This window comes from Myiozetetes cayanensis, unplaced genomic scaffold (genome assembly GCF_022539395.1).
Source record: "Myiozetetes cayanensis isolate MyiCay16 unplaced genomic scaffold, myiCay2020 scf9, whole genome shotgun sequence".
In the NCBI taxonomy this organism is placed as follows: Eukaryota; Metazoa; Chordata; class Aves; order Passeriformes; family Tyrannidae; genus Myiozetetes; species Myiozetetes cayanensis.
This window is the reverse complement of record NW_026088185.1, coordinates 36,615,517-36,635,665: the sequence shown is the minus strand read 5'-3', so window position 1 is coordinate 36,635,665 and position 20,149 is coordinate 36,615,517. Positions and strand designations below refer to the sequence as shown.

Below are 20,149 nucleotides of genomic sequence, written 5' to 3'. Positions count from 1 at the left end.
CCTCCAGGACTTTCCACAACTACTGAAAGGACAACAAGGACCGGGGTGGTGCTGCCTCCAGCTCAGCTCTCCCCACAGATCCCTCCGTGGGCGCCGTGTGGCACCACAAACAACACCACTTGCTGCTTATCCTGCGTGTGCCCACCGAGCTCCTCATTCACCTTAAACCCCTCCTGCCATCCCCACGCTGCACTCTTTGCTGTGTTTACTCCCAGTATAAATTTACCATATTATTTACAAACAGTTTGCCCCTTTTTTTTTTCTTTGGAGGAGGAGGTTGATTTTTCAAAGCATCAGCCGCGTTGTTTCAGCTCCAAACCCCTGGAGCGCCGAGCTGTTTGCCTGGGAGGTGGGCACTGCCCGCCTGGACGGGGATGCACATCCCTGCCCAGCACATCCAGACGAGCTCCAGCTGCCCTGCTCCAGATGGCAGCTCACCAGTGGGAAAGACAGGTTCCAGATTTGTGTAAACACACACACACACACACACAGGGATTACCTCGGAGCTGCAGGCAAACAGGATAACACGGGGCAGGGAGGGGAAGCGGGACCCGGTGCTGAAAAATTCCAGCCTTTCCGTGTTCACCTGGAAACCCTTCCCTAAAATCCTCCCTCTTCCAACTCTCCAACTTATTTATGGAGGATCATCAAGCTGAATCCTCACATCCAGTGATGCTGGGGGGAGTGTGTGGTGTTATATTTTCCTTTTGACTTCCCCACCTCACCCCAACAGGACTTTCCGAGCTCCTCCCGCTCGCCCAGGTTGGCCAGAACTGCGGTCAGACATTCCCAAAGATCTCTCTGGAACCGATCCTGGTTCTCTTGGCTGGGAAATGCTCCTTCAGGAGTGCTTCAGGATGAGCTGGCTCACTCCCAGATGCCATCAGCAGCTCGTGGGGTGTGCTGTGATGCAAGAGCAGAGTCTCAAACACGGGGTTTGAGCTGCAGCTCCAACCAAAGAGCTGAGCCGGCACAAAGGAGTGAGTGGAAGCAATTCCCAACGTGGAATAAACGCCAGGCTGCAGGGAACACAGCTGGGGGAACACCTATCAGCACCGAAATCCTGACAGGCTGGGGGCTGCTGAAGCAAAACATCTCCACAACCTCCAACTCTGTGCCCATTTGATTCCGTTTCTACCCCGAATTCCAAACATTTCCCCCGCTGGGTTTTCAGCTCCGTGTCCTTGTGTTCTGCAATCGGCATCGATCACATCTGAAACCCCAGCAAAGCCTCCTCTTCACCCCCAGCAAAGCTGGCAGTGCCTTCACGTGGATTTTGTTATCCCTCCCAGGCTGCCTCATTCTGCTCCCCAGACTGTAATCTGAAGATTAGGTGAAAAATCCCATTTCTGGAGCTGGAACCCCCCCTGTTTACAGCCCAGCCCTCTGCAGACAAGGCAGGCACACGCTGGCCAGGCTTCCCAGCTCCCCACTTCCTGCAGGAGATCTTTTCACAACGAGTTATTTAAATATTCTTATTAACTTTCAATCCCCAGCATCACCTTTCCGTGCTCTGAAGATACTCAAAGTCAGTTTTATTTATCATTATTTATCATTATCATTATTATTATTTATTTACCCTCATTATGCCAGTTTTTATGGAGAATGAATTCTGGTATCAGTGACTGGTAAGCTGTCCAAAAAATCACATATTGAAGATGAAAACAATGGAACAACAGAGCAACTTCCTCCTCCTGCACCTCAATATTAAACTGATTTTCTGCTCTGTTTTTTTCCTGGTCTTTATGGATCCTAATGAAGCAGATTTAGCTTTCCCCTTGCCTATTTAATTATTAATTATATCCAGAAGACATATTGACAACTAAAAGAAAAAAAAAATGAAATCCCAAAAAGGAAGCCTTTCAAAACCAAAATAGGAGGTTATTAAAGTCAGGATAATTCCCATTAAAACTTAACTCTGCCTGTGTTTGTTAGCAGGGCTTGAAGAACTGACCGGGAAAAGGAACTTAAAATTACATTTGTAACACTGGTGGTTGTAACTCTGTGGTAGCGACTTTAAGAATATGATAAATAAATCAGCTCTGACCGAACATGGGGATTGAATCAATACCAAAATAACCCCCCAAAAAAGTGGGGTTTATTTCTTTGACCTGCCCACCAGCAGTTTCCACATTCAGTGTTTTTCTCAAGGCATTATCTCTAGGTGTGAAGACACTGAAGGCACGTTTTATTAAAGGGCTTAAAAGTCGTATCTTTAATTTATTATTTTATTTAATAGTTTATTTGTTGTTATTTATTAACATTAAGTTTTTTGTTATTTGAGTAATTTAACTGAATATTTGATTAATTTAATACTATCTCCAGTTAAACTCTCATTTAGGAGCCATGTGCATGCACTTAGAGAAATGAAAGTCATGAAAAATATTCAAAACAACACTAAAAAACTTATTTACTGCTGCTGGATTTGGGGTTTTTCCTTGACACCCCAGGGTCAAGCTGGATTTTGATAATAATAATAATAAAATAATAATAATCCCAAAACGTGTGTTTATAGCTTGCAAATCAATGAAAGAAACTGCCTGGAAAGGTTCAATTTTGCTTCATTTCGCTTGGCAAAAAAGCTTCAAACCCCACATTTTGCTACAAAACGTTGCACTGAGTTTGTATTTTAACTTTCCAACACTGCCAGTTCAGAGTGTGTTATTTTATTAAGGAATGACTGTTGGGAAGGCCTGGATGGGAGATCCCAAGTGCACCAGGGTGTGTTTTTAGAGCAGCAGCTCCAGTTCGTCCAGTCCCTCAATCATCTGCTGGGTGATGCTTTTAAAACATCTGCTGCTTTGAGAGTTGCTCTGAAATATTCCCTTTTCCTTCATTTCCCCCTGGTGCTGTGTCAGAACTCGGGCAGTATCACACAACCCCACTGTGATAATATAAAAACGGCAATGTTTGCTACAGAACTAAAGAGAAAGGAATTAAAATAATAATAATAAAAGAATCACGCAACATTCGCGTCCTTTTTGTTGCCAAGACACAACAAAAGCAGAAGAGCTTTAGGACTGTGTAAAGATCAGGAGGAAATGAAGTAATGACAGAACACAGACCTCACTGCCTGCTGTAATGGGGTTTAAAAGTGGTTTAGAACAGCTAAAAATTATTTAATTTGTTGTCTGGTTACTTCTCCACCCGCTCTGTACACGGGATGAGCAGGGAGCACGTTCCCATCCCTGGATTTAAGACACCACTGCGGTCCAGGAGCCACAAATATTCCATAAACAACAGGCTCCAATAAAAACCCTTCAGTGGCAGCGACACCAGAAACTGAAGCAGCAAAGAAACCTTTAATATTTCATGGAAATACCCACCAATGCTCTCCTGACCAACCAGCACACTGTTTCAGCATTAAAAGGTTTGCCTGCACTCCAGACCTCCCTCCAGAAAATGCACCCAAGTCCTCAGACCAGCCCTCAAACAATGTCTGCCTGATAATTAAGGCAATAAATATTTCACATCTTGAAATAACCCCTCGAGTTGTGTTTGGTGCTGAGGTTTAATACCAGACTAAAGGTTTGAGAAACTCTCTTTTTTTTTTTTTTTCCCCAGCTGTTTTGCTCTGCAAGATAACATTTAAGATTGGACCATAAACACCAATCGGTTGTATTGCTGTGGGTATTTTGGTGGGTTTGAGCCTTTTTTCCAGAGCTTGGAGTGATGGAGCTCCATCCCCCTGGAGCTGGGAGGGTGGAAATCAGGAGTGGAATTCAAGGGGTGCTCAGAGCTGCCCCCCAATCTCAGGGCTCAGAGATCCTGGGGGCTGCAGCAGCAGGATCAAAGCAGCCACCTCCTCCCCTCAGATCTGGAGCCAACAGGAGGGAAAACCCCCTTCCTGCTCACCCCATCCCCTCCCTCTGCGCTGAACTCACGTTTGAAATCACCCAAATCGTTGTTTTAGAGCCTTTCAAGGTACAAAACACCCGTTTTTGCTCCCAGAACGCACGGAAATGTGTGATTTTTACAGCTCCCCGAGTCTCCTTCTACACCAACAACTAAAAAAAAAAAAAAAAACCACCAAGGAACATTTCAGATACTTTCTGGCGGCGGAGAAAGGGAGATGATAAATGCAACACAACCAGTTTTAATCAAGATCAAAGCTGCAGGAGAATGCAGACAGACAGTCTAGACTGCTTTACTTTGAAAGCCTAAGCATATAAAGCAACATCTGCAAAGAACATTAATCACATTTAGTCCACAATCTTATCACCTCCTGAGCAAGCAGAAACAACTTTTCCCTTCCAAAATCAAAATTATAGATATTTGGCAAGTTGGTTTTAATTATCTGTAAATCAGATATCCGTGGCTGATTGCTCCTGCTCACTTTGGAATTTTAAACCCACCTGGAGAGCTCCCTGGATGGAGGATGTGGGAACAGGGATGGCATAAAGTATTGGTAAGGAAGCCCAGCAGGCAGCAACAGTTGCTTGGCACTGCTGGGATAGAGTGGGAATTCCCTAAATATTAAGTTCTGATTTGCTCTCCTGCATTTAGGAACTCAGCAGGCAGCAATAAAGTGGAGGATATTTCCTACACAGCTTTTTTTAGCTTTGGGAAATGACTTGTAAATGTAAATAATAAATATAAACAATCAGCTGCCTTTCGACTTTCTTCCTATATTTTCTATATTTTTTTTTATCCTGCTCCTCTATTTTAGGGAGGAATTAAAAATTGGAGAGGTGGTGACATAGAATATTTATGTGATTTAACACATATCCTGTGATACAAAAACAATCTATTCCTTGCCTACCCTTATTTTGCTTATGTTCTGGTCCATCCTCCCCAGCAATCATTTCATTTATTTTAATAATAATAATAATAATTTTGCATGCTCACTAGCAAATCGTGTCATTTGTTTGAATAAAATCGTGTTGCATTAAAGTGTTCCCTCCTGCCAAGGTTCACACACAGGAGAGACACAACCACCCAAAAAAAAAAAATAAATCCACTGTTTTATAACCCCAAGGCAGCAGCTGCGAAAATGAGGCAGAACTGGTGAGTCTGATTCCAAATCTCAGCGTTAGTTCTCAGTTCTAAACGCACCCTGTGTGTGTGAATCCCCCCCCTTCACCAGGACTCCCCCAAAATACTGATTTTTATCATTTCTGTGGCACCTGCAGGTCAGGAACCCCTGCCCTGTGCAGGCACCCCCCTGGTCCTGGCTCTGAGCGGGCTGAGGTTTCTCAGTCCTCACCAACAAAAAGGTTTATTCTTGGAAGTGCCTTTTTTTTTTTTTTCCCCCCAATCTCTCCCGAGTTTGCCACCTTCCCTTTTGGAATGCAGAGCTCCAGCACAGCCATTTCATCTGCCAGCAGTGCCCCAGCAGCACCATCTCCCCCTGAGCAGTCACAGTTCCACTCTTCCACCTGTTTTATTCTCCCTGCACGAGCTCTGCAGTGTTCCTGGAGTGCTGGAGTTCATTTGCCTGAGCTATTTTAAGGATTTCCTATCTTTAGTCCTACTGACAACACTTCTTTTTTTTTTTTTTTTTTTTAAATTAATTTTTTTACATTTTTTAATGTGAATTTAACCTCCTACAAAAAGCAGTTTAACAAAGGGAGACTCTGCACACTTTCTGTGACTCCTACACCTGTGGAAATTGGGAGTGCTCAGAGAAATACCCTCCTATACATTATGGTTTAAGTTCATTTCCTGGTGTTATTGTGTTATTTGACTCACAGTGCCACACACCAAGGAAATCTATTTTCTGGGCAATTTTTCAGTTTTCTTACCTGATTCCACCACAATGCTTTAGTTTAAAAAAAAGCCAATTCCAAATATTTAGGTAGAGTAAGGAAATTTTGAAGTGCTTTAAGAGGCTCCTTCAGAGTTTGGCTATTTAGCCCAAAACCATGGGATTGGTTTGGGATTAAGCATTTATTATGCTTAATTTTAATTAGGCAAATTTGACAGAATAAACTAGAACTGGACACACTGCTTGGTTTGTACCTAGTAAATAAAACTTAGTTTCTATCATAACTGCGGCCACATAAACCTCAATTTTTTATTATCACACCTCATGGCATTAATTTGAGAAGAAATTAATAAATTCTGACAGTTCTCACTCGACTTCCAGTGGAAAACAAATCCAAAGTCCAGGGATGAATCAGGGCTGGACGTGACAGGAGGAAACCCCACCACAAACAAAAGCTTTCAGGTGGAAGTTCTGCACTTGCCACCACGAGTTAATTTGTCTTCTAAATTTAGCAAAACAATTAAGGAAATGACACCCAGCGATCTGAAATCCAGGAGGCACTTTAGGATATGATTTTGCCCTTCTTCTTCTTCTTGAAGAACGCATTTAAAGGCAGAACGTGAATGCTGGTGCTACATTTAAAAAGCCTCTTGACACTTGGACAAAGTAACAGCCTTGGATTTGATGATTAAAAGCCCGAGTTCCGTGGCAGTGAAACAGTGTTCCCAAAACACGTTTTCCATAAGGACTCCCCTGCCCAGAGGGTGTGAAGCCCTCGGTGTGAATCCCTCCTGTCCCTCAGGAAGAGGACAAAGATGACCATAATAACCCACTGGTTTATTTGGGGGAGACCTGCCAGACAGGCCCCAAAACACCCCTAAGAAATTACCAACCATCAGACCCTGTTGGTAGGAGAGGAAAAGGACAATTTTATCAGCCAAAAGAGCACAAAACAGAAATTTAAGTTGCAATTCTATTAATGCCATTCTCTGACAAGCACAGATTCACTGGAACCTCCCAGTCTGTACCTTAAAGGCAGGACAGAAGTGATGTGGCTGGTTACAGTAACACAGGATCCCTCAGAAACAGCATTCCACCCAAGGCAGAGGTGAGGAATCTCTCCTCGTGGACTGTACCATGGGAAAATACTCCATAATTATGCTGAGTTCTGGATTTCACAGCGTTTGGGAAAATCAGACTAACCCTGTGTCAGGGGAAGCAGCCACTCAAGGGGTTCTGTGCCAGCACAAGGTGCAAAAGATGAAGGAGCTTTTCAGACCATCAATTTATCTGGGTGAGGGGATTGGAAATCCAGGATTTTCACCCAAAGGTTATCAATGCCTGACTCTTTAACACCAGTGAGGAGAAACCTGGGCTTGAGTAAAGGAGGACAAACCACACATCAACCAGTCTGGATCTGTTTTGCTCGAGCAACGTCGGTGATGAAGGACTGAAGGCAGCAAAGTAACTCGAAGGAGGTGTCCCAGGACACCCACCCTGGCTCAGCCCAAGCCACGTGCCATGTCTGCATTGCCACTGTGACTAAAGTCACCCAGGAGGAGCAGGCTGGGAGCCAGCACTGAATTTGCTGATGGGGGATGACACAGGGCGTGAGGAGAAGCCAGACTTTGACCCTGCCTGGGATGGAGGAGAACAACCCAGCAGGGCAGATTCGGCACCCAGCACTTGTGGGGACCCACCAGAGGCACATTCAGCACCCAGCACTTGTGAGAACCCTGCTCAGCCCCTGCCCCACCCACCCCCTGCCCTTCACGCCCCACAGAAGCCTGGGAGGACTCCGTGACAGAATCGCAGGAGCTACAATTTAACTCCCCAAGCCCAGGGGAAAGCAGAGCCAAGCGGACTTTGCACGGGGCAGTAAATGCTGAGTCAAGTCCCTCCCTTTGTGCCAGCTGTGGAAACCTGGCCCAGGGAGGGGAAGGACCACTCCCTTCAGCAGGAATCCCACAGGGGAAAGGGAATCTTCAGAGCAAGGAACACTTCAGTGCTGCCCCCTCAACACACACACACCATTCCCAAGTGCAAACACTGAGGGTACAGCTGTTGTCCTGTTTGGAAAGGACGAGGAAACAAATGTGTTCAAACACACCCAGGGTGGTGAAGCAGCCTGGAATTAAGCTCAGCACAAACACAGAAGGTCAGTCTAATTTTCATCCCAAACATCCTTTCAGGAGAACGTTTCAGAGGCAGCGGGAGCTGCAGGTTGGGCTCAGGGCTTCTGGCAGGAGCACTCAGCAATCAGGAAGGGTTTGATCTGCAAGTTCCACCCAGAGCAAGTTTAATCACCTCTGAACAAACCATCCTCCCTGAATTTGTCCATCTGCGAGATCATTTTTTATCGCCACATGTCCTGGAAACACTGAGTTCCACCGTTTAATTACCCATCATTAGGAAATGTACTTTTTTTCTGTTTAAAGTACCTTCATCAATCATTTCAGTGGGTTTGATGTGAAACAGCTGGCCGGGCTGAGCAGGAAGAAAAGACAAGTTATCGAGGTACTCAGCCCCAAAAAACATCCCTAAAATATATTTCCATGGTTATCAGCCCGAGGTAGGAGGTTGGAGTGGATTGGGATGGAGAAATTACAGGTACTCAGCAGTATGTGGGTTATTCACTTCAAATTCCTAACCTGATTTAAAAAAGGAACGATGCTTAAAAGCCACATCATCCAAGTCTGATGCTTGGAATTCTTGGGATACTTAGAAAAGGACTCAGCAGATTTCAAGCTGTTTACATTTGGTAAAGTTATATATGTGCTCACGTGGGACTTTGAGTTATTGGGAGGCACAAATTAACACCCCCAAAAAAAGCATTTCTTTATTAGTAAAATAAGACTTATTAAGGACAGAATGATGATGTATTTCTAGGGGTTTCTTTAAAATAACCCCCAATCTCCACGAGGCCGACGCTTCCCTTCTCAAGAGAATTCCGAAGTTGTATCTGGAGTATTTTAGGCAGGAATCACAAACACAAGTTTAGGGGCTTCTGCTGCCAGATGTCTTTGCTGCTCACACACAAAACAGGTGTTCCCCTGGTCACAGCTGGGGAACTCACTCAGCAGTAAATCCTCCTGGCAGCCCTCACCACCAAAAAAAGCAAAAAAACTGGATCACCGAGCTGGACAGGAGAGCAGCTTTTAGAAACCAGAAGACAAATGGTTTGGCTTTTTATTTTGGGGTTGTTTAGGTGGTTTTTTGTTTGGTTTGGGGTTTTGTTGGTGTTTTTTTTCGTGTTTTTTTTTCCCCCGGGGCAATGATTACCTCCAGACAGACAACACACCAAGATATTTGGTAAATCAGCGGCCAAACAGCAACAGTGACTCAACCTCCCAGTGCAGCACCCTCAGGAGTGGTTTGCTCTGTCCCATCAGGAGCAGCAGGACTGGTGTTATGGAGACCACACAAGGAATCCCAGGCTTTTCTGATGAGCCACCTTATAATAAAAACTTCCCTGAAAACCGAAGTGAGCAGGATCCTGACACCTCCCTTCCCCCAGCAATCAAGGTGGCTGCAACATTCCAGCTGCCTTAGTCCTCTCTAACAATGTTTATTTAACCACTGGTTATTTACACAGAGATTCCAAGATTGCCAATGCCCTCAACTCCCGGGATCCCAGTTCCCTGCTCAGTCAGAGGACAAATTCAGGCCTGGTGCCCAGAGAGGCTGGAATTGCCCTCAGCACCTGAGGAGGGAACACAGAGCACACACAGAGCTCCTGCCCACAGACGGCAGTGCCTCCGTCCCAGCCCATCCTTCCCAGGCTCCCTAAATCACCAAGGATGTTTGTAAGGGTTCCACCTCCCAGGGAAGAGCTCTCCAGCACAAGGCAGCTTCCATATAAAAGCTTTTTGTGTGGAAGCTCAGCAGCCCCTGAAGTGGGCCTGGGCTTCACTGAGCTCGCCAGCCCCAGTGGGTTTGATCCCCCAGGGGCTGAGGATCATCTGACCAGGCAATTTCAGTCATTCCCTTCCATTTGCCTCAGACTACGAGCCCATGGCAGCCCACATCAATCCAAGGGCTCTTCCTGCTTTTTTTTGTACAGATCAGCTGCTCCCAAGTGCCAGCCTGGCTGAGAACTAACTCGTTGAACAGCAAGATGTAATCCACTTTCTGCGGGTAATGTTCTGGATTTGCTTGGAAAGGGATAAGGAAGAGTGTGGGGCCAAATTCTCTCTCTCCTTCCACTGCCATTATCTCCATCTTAACTCCAGAATTCTCCAGACAAGACACTTCAGTTCCTAAAATTCCAGAAAGACTCCTCCAGCAACAAACAAACTAAGCCTTTTTTCGGGGACTGGCAGGTGGGGTGGAGATTTTGTTGAGCTGAATAAAAAAGGGTGGGCTGGCCAAAGGCAAGCAAGAAAGGAACATTATGCTCCCAGGATATAGATCCTGGGAATAAACAGCCTTGTTAGAGGGAAGGTGGGGAAAAAAAAAGAAAACCAGTGTACATTTGGGCCTCTGATCTCCAGATGACCTGGTGGCAGGTCACTGTTGATGCCCTCAGCACAATCCAGCACCTCAGGGAAGGAGGGGTTTAAAGATTTAGACAAAGTAACTCAAATATCACAGTTAACTGAGAAGCAGCCAAAGGAACAGGATTGGGATTTCCTGGGATTTTTGGGAATTCCCAACATGAGCTGGGAATTGGAGTCTGGGCCTTGGAATATTTGCTTGTCTCTTCCCTAAAAGGGAGGCAGGTTTTGGGCTGGGCATGGAGGGGAGGACACACAAGACTGACATGTTTATACAACATATAAAGTGAGATTTGTCCACGGTTTTGAAACTGCTCCAGACCTCTCCTCGTGCTTTATGCAGGAATGTCACAAAACTGCTCCTGGAGATCAATTGATCTCTCTTTTGCTGCCCATGCCTGGGTTTTAACACACCAGAAATCCTCCAGTAGCATTTGAGGGGAGGTTAAAAACAACCCTGAGGCTGATTTCACGCTGCGGTGCCACCGAAGGCTGATGAGTTCAGGTGGTGGCCCAAAGACTTGCTCAGCAGCTGAACTCCAAGAGCCACAATCTCACCCTGACCTCTTCTCTCCAGACTGTGCCCTGCTGTCTGGAAGATATTCCTGGTTTATGGCTTTTGCCAATTTATAACTGAAATGGCACCAACATGAGAAGCTCCTGACGAGTGTCCTGGTCTTTCCACACTCCCCTGGCAACCCGAAGATGCTCCTGAGATTGAGATGTCTCAGCCCAGGGAGGCAGAGACCCAGAACTGCTCCAGGCTGTTCAGCTGATATGTAAAAAATCCCCAGATCGGCCCTTGTTTGCAAATGCAACTCCTGGTGCTGTGGGAAGTGTTTTCATTCAGTACAGTCAGGCACTATCAAATACTATCAATATTTGCAGGACCCCACCTACGTTCTCCCCTCACCATTTCCACCCCTTGAGCAAGTTTCTAGGAACACCTGCAGTAAAAATGTAACACGAATTAGAGGCTGCTAAGGTTATGTTGCAAATGGTCTTTCCAAAATGTTTTCCTCAGTTTGGGATGTAACTTGTATTGTATCAGCCACTCTGGGACTGTGTCAGTCCCAGTCTTCTGTTCGGTTCCCACTAGGGAGCCTGGGAGGTAAAAGTGAATTTAATCACCTATTCCTCTGAATCACAGAATGATCTGGGTTGAAGGGACCTGAAAGATCATCCCATCCCACCCCTGCCATGGGCAGGGACACCTCCCACTAGCCCAGGCTACTCCAACATGGCCTTGGACACTCCCAGGGATCCAGGGGCAGCCACAGGTCCTCTGGGCAATGCCATGAAGATATTTAAAAAGCAAGGGAAGAGAACAAAACCCTGTGAGAACAGGAGTGCACTGAGAACCTTGGGAAAACTCTGGAAAAGACAACCAAATTCCTTTTAAAGACACAGGTTATCAAATATGATAATGAACAGTGTAATTTTCCTGTTCTTCCCCGACACAGAGAACAGCCCCACTCACCAACACTGCACCCTTTTCCCTGGAGAATTCACTCCCCAGCACAATTCCTGCCAGCCCTTATCCCACCCATCCCTTCCCTTGCTCATCATTAACAGAACAAACAGTGTTGGGATGGCTTTGGATAGAAGGCAGACAGTGGGAAGATGAGCTCAGATGAAGGAGCTGCCCCTCCACAACATCCTTTGTCAGCACACAAATATCCCCAGAAGTTTCTCAAACTGAACCGAATTCCCAACACACATTTTTTTGACTCATTTTGGCACATTAAGGAATGGAAAGTGGTCATTTACCTCCTCCCTCACGTCTTCACTGGGAATGGAGGAGCTTCCAGCACCCTCATATTTATAATCACACCCAGAGAAGCAGCTCCGGGATTATTCAATTTCCGAGAAATATTTTGGCAAACAGTTATTGCAGCAAATTAATTTGGCTTTATTTGTCATCCATCCTGATGGAAAAGTACAGCTGTACTGGAGCACCGGGATTTTTCTAGGAGGGATTCACTCCATTTCCAATGGAATGGAAAAAAAAAAAAAAAAATCACCTCCTCACAAGTTATTCCTGGTTCCACATCTTGGTTTTAACACATTTATGGCACGTGGAAAATAGTCAGGAGCTCACAACTCATCTGGGTTATTCTAAATGGGCAAGGTTAGATGAGGTTTAATTTGTTGGGGTCTGTCCCCACCCAGTGACACAACCTGAGGTTAAATAAAACACAATCAAGCCGTTAACATTTTTTACAGCCATTTAAGATAATCTTTTTGACAGGCCTGGTGTCAAACTTAATGAAATTCAATGATCCCCAGGGACAACTTGCAAAAACCAGACCCTTTGTAAAATCAAAGATCGGAGAATTAAAATGAAAATATTTAACCGGTGGTCTTTTCTAAGCTGCTTTTAAAGCAGCTCTATAAACAAATGAAAAAAGCAAGTAACCTAATTCTTTATAAAAAGTACAGCGATTGAAACAACTGTGTGTGCCACTCTGCAACTTTCACAGCCTAAATATTGCTGAACCCTGAAACACAGAAATATTTAAAGACAACTCTCCCATCGTGTAATTGCTGTGAGCTAAACAGAACTATCTGTACCCTCCACTGACAAACACCAGCAAAAAGTGTCTAAAATTAACAGTTACTGCAAAGTTTAATTTTGTCTCATACACTCAGCACTGCAACTCAACAACAAAACTGAACCACTTCCCTGCGTGTGTGGAAATTCCTAGAAGGAAACATGTTTTCCATGTTAGAAGGCTTGATAAAATGATTGGTTAGATTGAAAAAAAAAAAAAAAAGCTTTTAAAAGCAGATCGAATTCCAGCTCGTGGGTTGATGCTGAAACCCAGGTATTCCAAATACAGCTGAGGGAATAAAGACCACTGTGATGATTCAGGCAGTATCTGAGGGCTGGAGATTAAGTGTTATCTAGGTGAGATAAGAGCTCTGGACCTGCAAAAAATAAGGTCAGGCTTCACTTAGGAAAAGAAAAGCCTTTTAAATCACGAGTTGGTGAGGCACCAAAAGGCAGGAAGGTGCTGGAACACCGTGAAATCAGCTGGGAGAGCAGAGATCTGCAGATAGAGCTGGGACGGGAACAGAGCTGCTCCCTAGGGAACAGGATGTCCCTGAACGGGCCCCCCCACGACCCATCCAGGTTCATTCCCACCTTCCTGGGTGCCTGGAGGAGGTGGGAACAACCCAGGGATCTGCAGACAATGCCAGGGGTGGGGGAGCTCAGGGGCAGGGATGTCACTCCGGGCAGGCCAAGAGGAATTTCATGGGAGTCAGTGATGGGGGGACAGGGCAGCCTCTGCAGCAGGACCAGTGGGGGCTGCAGAATGGGCACTGCTCTGCTGGGAAGGACCTGGAGGTTTGGGGGGCACTGCTCTGCTGGAAAGGACCTGGAGGTTTGGGGGGCACTGCTCTGCTGGGAAGGACCTGGAGGTTTGGGGGGCTCTGCACTGAAAAGGGAATTCCCACCAGGACAGCCCCGTTTCTATTCAGAGCCGTGAGGTGACATTAAAAAACCAGGGACGAAACTTTGGTGCTGCACCCAAACTTCCAGTACTCACCCAAAATCAAAATCAGCCTTAAACAATGGAGTAGGGAACCCTTTTCTCCAAATTCTGTCTCTGCACTGCAAGATCTCATCAATTCACCGGCCCTCAGGCCGTGTTCACATCCCTTCCACGGAGCTGCTCCTCAGGGCTCCCTGGGATGGTGGCACTCAGGTCCCACAGCAGGTGATGGGATGGTTTGGGTTTGCAAAACAAACAAACCCCTTGTGTGTTCACTCACCCTCATAAAAGTTTGGCATCTGTCAGAAAACACCCAAACAGCACCCTAAAGTGGTTTTTTTTGGACCACTTTCTCCCTCCTGCGTTTAGTTGTAGCATCCAGTTTTAAAAGTCAACAGAAAAATGAATTCTTTTTCTGGTGAAGTGGCAGGAAATCATTAACTGCATCCCATTTAGGAATGGAAAACACACAATGAGCTGAAGCTGTAGAAAGAGCCACACGATTCTGAGCCAGACAAGCCCTTGCAGTTTTCAAAATAATTGTGCAGCCACTTTCTGCAAACAAAACCTTCAGATTAAATTGTCTTAAGTGACTTATCAGGTATCAGCTTTTAATGGTGTCAGTGGGCAGAATTAAACCAGCGAAACTTAACTCATTTGCTGCCATCCTTGCAGGGACAGTGGAACTTTCCCAGCTCTGGGAGAGCAGCCTCATGCAGGCATAAACCAAAAACCAGAGCAGACAGCAAAACCTGAATTGCATTGCAATTCCCATGTACAATTCTGTTGTAAATGCAAAACTCTGTTCATTTCTTAGTTTCAGCTCAGCTGATGACTTCGGGAAACAAGAATTTGAGAAATACTGGGGGGGTTTTTTAAGCCAAGATCCAGCGTTTTTCTTCATTATCTGCTCCCTCAGCCCAACTCACTGACTGCAGGCAACGTTTCCCTCCTGCAATTAAAGAATTATAAAAGCAGGGAAAAGCATCTTGGCATTTCTCACGTGCCCATCACAGTCAGGAATATACAGGAGTTTGCTTTTAATTGCAGCATTTTGAATGGAATTACTGCCTAATTACAGCTTCAGATAAACCCTTCAAAACACAAATTTCACCCCGGTAAATTAAGGAATGTCAAAAGGTGGTATATCCAGCCATTTAAATTATTTCAACAACATGTTGTTGTTGTTGTTGTTGAAACTCTTGCCAACTAATGGTGCCCAACATCCCAGGAAGGCCGTGCCAGTGGAGTTTAATAGTTACCAACAAGCTGCTTGGCAAAATTAATTACAGGTTTGGACTGACTGCACATCCTGATTGTTAATTAATTAATTATTAATCTGAAACAGGTTATCCTGCACCAATTTAAGCAGGAACATCAGCACTAGCACCAGGGGTTTTGAGGATTGGGCAATACTTAATTTGCCTTCAAACACCCACTGGCATCACACACCAGGGCTCCTGTTCCCCCCCTGCCAGGCTGCAAAGTCACCAGGATTTGGGGTGTCCAGCGTCACTCGGACCTTCCCTGGCACCCACACAATCGGAAGAGTGTCCCTTGCTCATTTTCTCCATGAAAGGAATCCCAGCCCAGTTCATTAGGAGAAGCCTCACAAAGGAACCAGAGAGGTAAAGGGCCCCCCTCCCCTCCCCAATCCCGCTCATCCCTCTTGGACTGCGAGACGGAAAACAGGATTAATGAATCTGGGAGAGCTCCCAAGCAGAAGGAGGAGAAGGTACATTCTGTCACTGGACTACTTTGGGAAGAACTGGGGGGTTTGCAGCCACCTCTGGGCAGGTGCTGTCACAACCAGGAGCTCACACCTCCATGCCCAGCACATCCCATCCCAGCTCCCCTCGGCAGGAACAGCTGGAATTCCCACAAGCGCTTCCCTCATTTCCAAGGGTTTTTCTAATCCCTCTAACCCCAGAACCAAAGATTGATGCCTCCAGTTAGTAAGCAAACTGTCTTTCTTGTTCCCAGTCACGGCCTGAACCGGGAATTCCAGAGGAAAACCAGGAATGTGGATCTTTCTCACCAAGGCTCACTTGGCTGTGAATCCACGACAATAATTCCCGCCATGGATAAACCCTTCTCTGCTCTCTCTCCACCAGCCACGGAAGGATTTGATGCATCTAATGCATGTTTAGGATTTTCAGCCACAGGGAGATGCAATGTAAACAGCAGGGCAGTAAATATTCATTTTCTGTGGGATTAAACCTAAATGTGCTCCGCTTTTTCTGAGGAAAAACCACCACCACCACCACCCAGACACCGTGGGGAAAGGAGACAAGAAATGCCACAAAGCCACTGCCAACCCCATAACGCTCCAGCTTCCATATGGAAATCACAGGAAATCAGATGTGCCCGATTTCCAGCACCGAGGCAACAAAAACCCCATTAAGATTCCGCCTCACGAGAGCTTGGCTGTAAAAATCCGTAATTTTCTTGAGCTTTTTGAGGGAGTTCTCATTTTCAGCGACATCAGAGAGCCAACAGCCCATGGATGCTCCCATCCAGCTCCAGCAGGCATTTGCATTAATCTGCTTTGGGTTAATTAAGTGGTGTAAAAGCATCTCCCCCCTCACCCAGAAATCTCTTCCACGCTCAGATTCCTTGTCAACCTCCCTCTCTTTTTTTTTTTTTTTTTTTAATTTTTTTTTCCAGCCTGTAAAAACTACAAGTGCAGAAGGCTGGAAGGAAAAAAAAGCAGGAATGAAAAACACTGGAGTTACTGGTATTTTTCCCACCTACCTAGAACTAATGATACAACAAAAAATGAAGGTCTGTGGTTAAACAGAGAAGAAGAAAAAGTTATTTGTCTGTCCTTATTTACACATCAGCCAAACCCATCACCCAAAGAATTTTGAGCCCATCACCCAAGGAATTTTGCCCCCAAATTCCAGAAAGGTGGAGGGGGGGAAAAAAAAAAGGAAAGACAAAAAAAGGCATTCAAATAATCTCCATTAAAACCAGTTGAAAACTACTATTCATGAGAGAACAAAGCAGCTTTCCCCCTCACACAGAACACCTGCCCACCAACTCAGAGCAGCCAGAAGAGGAAGACAAAACTTATTTAAGCTTTTATTTATCAGAAGGGGCTTGTGTCTGAAGGGCAGGTAAAGCAAAGAAAACTCCTGACAGCAGCATCTCTCTGGGAACATCTGTAAAGCATCACTCAGTGATGCTCTAATATTGCACTGGCACAGCTCCTGCCCAGCACCCAGAACGTTTAGGGCTTGTAACTGTTAAGTATTAACTGTTAGAAAGAGCTGACAGCTTCTTGCTCTGTAATCAGGTATGATATCAAACTCTACAGAAAAGTAGCTGTGTTGAAAACAGAATTAAGTGGGTTTATAAACCCTGCTCTCAACAGCAGCATCAAGGGTGCTGGGTGCTGACCAATGATAACGTTTCATGTAAAAATGATATGAAATCAATATAAAAAAGGGTACAGTCTGATTAAAAAAAAAAAAAAGGTATTTTGAGCAGGATTTTACTTCCAAAGCACGACTAATCTGAAGTGGTTTATTGCCCTGCCTGTGCCATAAAGTGAGGAGAGTCCAACCACAGCCACAGGGACAAACAGCAGAGGCAATTCCACACACACTCCCAACCCTTCAGCAAGGGCTACCAAACTAATAATGAAATTAGTAATGCCTAAAAAGAAAATTACACCAGTAAAATTCCCCCCCAACCACTCAGGTTCTGAAGTTACAGCAGCATCTTGGGATTTACAGTTCTAGTTCTATTTTTTTGGGGGAAAGATAAATTTTTAAAAACTAATTTTCCTGATCATAATCAGAGTGAGACAGGAGAAGAATAAATTAAAATAATCATGGAATGGAAAAGAAAATGCTACTCCAACTACACAGGTATCTTTGCCAGGCCATTTCCTTCAGCAAAGTCACTCAAGACCTTGTGAGTGGCATCAGGAGAGACAGAGAGGACCAAGAAGATTCTTTTGCTCAGGTGATTTTTAGCGTGATTTTCGCTTAAATGAGTTGTAAAAAATAAAAGTCTTGCCCCTTGTAAAACTCGGAGCTGCAGAACCACCTGGAGGATGGACCACCCAGGTACCAAAGGCAGAGCAGGCAGCCAGGAGGAAAGAAATGATGTTTAGGGAAATCGGGAGCTGAAGAGTAACAAAAGGAAAAAGATGTTTAACTGCAGAACCCACAAGAGATTGTGGTTGAAAACAACCCACCAACCTCAACATCTCCCCAACTTTCAGCTGCACGGGGTGGATGCTCCAAAAAAAATCACACAGAAAGGATGAAAGCACACTGTTGTGTGCTCCTGAAATGTCACCAAGCCTCACTGGGCAATCACCACAACCCGGAGAACACGAACACCCTTCCTTGGGGGAGGGGAGAACACAGATAAATATCTGCAGAGAGCCTTCTCTGATGAACGAGCTGTTTTGGTTGCTGTTTTCCTTGCTCAAGCTCACCTCCGATGTTGCCTCACCCTCCAGCACAGGGCAGCTCGTTCAGAGGTATTTTATTATTCCTTCAGGATCTTCTGGTTCCTTATTAAATCAAAACCACACACACAGGTTTATCTCAGGAGTGTATTAGAGGGCACGAGGAGAACCTTGACCCGGGCACTTTGTTTTCGTGTTGAGTTAATGTGCCTTCATCTCATCCTCCCGGATTACTACAAACCTACACCCACTTCCAGCCGAGCATCCACAAATATTTTAAAAGCCTCATAACAACACAGATGCTCTTTTTTTCAAATATCTTAGTCAGAAGAGGGGAAATGTTTTTCACTCCCTGAGCAAAGATGATCGGATCCACTGGAAATTCCTGTCCATTTGCAGGATTTCACACGGCACTTTGCAGATAGTAAAATCAAAGCCCTTTGAACCCGAAGAGCACTTCCACACCCACCAGGCAGCCCCAAAAACCACAGCGTTTCCACCTATTTAAAGAACGGGGGTATTAATTGGCTGTGTAAACATCTGCAGAAAATAGCTGTACATAAAAATAAAGTAACAAAGAACAGCAAAACCCGACACCCCAAACAGGCTGTGAGGAGCCGGAGACACCAGGGAGAGGAAAACCAGGCATCTCCACACCTGAGCTCCAGGATTTCCTCAACCACTGCCAGTATTCCCAAACACAGAACCTGGGCAGGCTTATTTCCAGCCTGGAGACTGGAAAAGAAACTTCTGATGATGATGATGATGCGACTTATTTCAGTTTACAATCGGTTCTAACACTCCTCATAAAAATGCCTGTACTTCATGCTTAAAATCTTAAATACCCTTTTAATTTTGATCATAAAAACAACAGCTTGCTGTTGAATTTATTTACTTTCCGTCCCGCAGCAGGACTGCAGACCTTCTAAAATTTTAGGCGAGCAGAGAATAGTTTAACAATTGTTAAGTACCGGAACACTTCATGTGTAATAGTGGAATAACCACCAAAACAGTGTCATTAACATGAGGAGTGCAGTCCGGAGTGCAGGCAGTTTCCTGCTCATTTAGCAAAGATTAATTCTCCACAAGCAAAGGAAAGGTTCTTTTTACCTCACCAAGGACAACCCGAGCAAGAAATGCTAAGAAATAGTCTTCTTTTTTTTTTAATATGTGTGATGGGCAACGCCAACAAAAATCACTATTCTGTGCTCTGGGCAAAAGGATCTCAGAGGTGGAAGAAAGACAGACTTGGAGAGCAGATGGCACCAAGTCTTTGAGAAACAGTGAGGGGAGGGGGGGAAAGTTTCCCTACAAAACATCTCCCCGAACGAAGAGGGACGTTGCTTAATTAGCAAAAGACAAAAACCCCACATTTTACCGCAAGACAAAACGTTTAGGGAATAAAAACTAGAAATCCCAGCCAAACCTTCGGGGTGTCCTCACCCTGCCATGCTGTCCCTCCGGCTCGAACAGGGAGGGGGTTTTTTTGGGGGGAGTGTTTCTTGCTGCCCTCGCAGCACGAACGGAACGGATCGATCGCGCTACAGACACAGGGTGAGACGATCCATTTACCGACCGCAGCAAAGACGGCCTGCTCAGCAAAAAAAACCAAACCAAAACCCTCCACACACACTCCTGAGAACCCCGAGAGCTTTTATAAAGGGCAGCTCGTTTGGCCCTCTGAGGGGCTGAGTTCGCCTGGTGGCTGCGAGGCTGGATAAACAAGCGGGTTTCTGCACGCCCCGCCAGGCTGGGAACATCCACGGAGCGCTGGACAGGCTAAAATAAACGAAATACCCACTCAAAGAGCAAGCAGCCAGTGCTTGCGAAGCGCTGTCAGATCCTTACGCGGCTCCTAATCGGGTTTTTTTTGGGGGGGTAAGAGTGATGGACTTGCAAGCCAAACAGGACCAACCACTGGTTGCTGCCATCATTCCCCTCCTGGAGCAGCGTGGGGAAAAGTCCTCGCACGCCGCTCCCTTCGCAGCTCCGATGTTGCTGTTTCCGAGAGGAAACGAGC

The 20,149-nt window shown here is 45.5% G+C and overlaps 1 protein-coding gene across 2 annotated transcripts in view; it reads right to left on the bottom strand.

Annotated features, from left to right (window-relative positions):
* ACVR2A (activin A receptor type 2A) overlaps nt 1-20,149 on the bottom strand; it is a 42,695-nt gene that overhangs the window by 20,130 nt on the left and 2,416 nt on the right. The window lies entirely within an intron of this gene.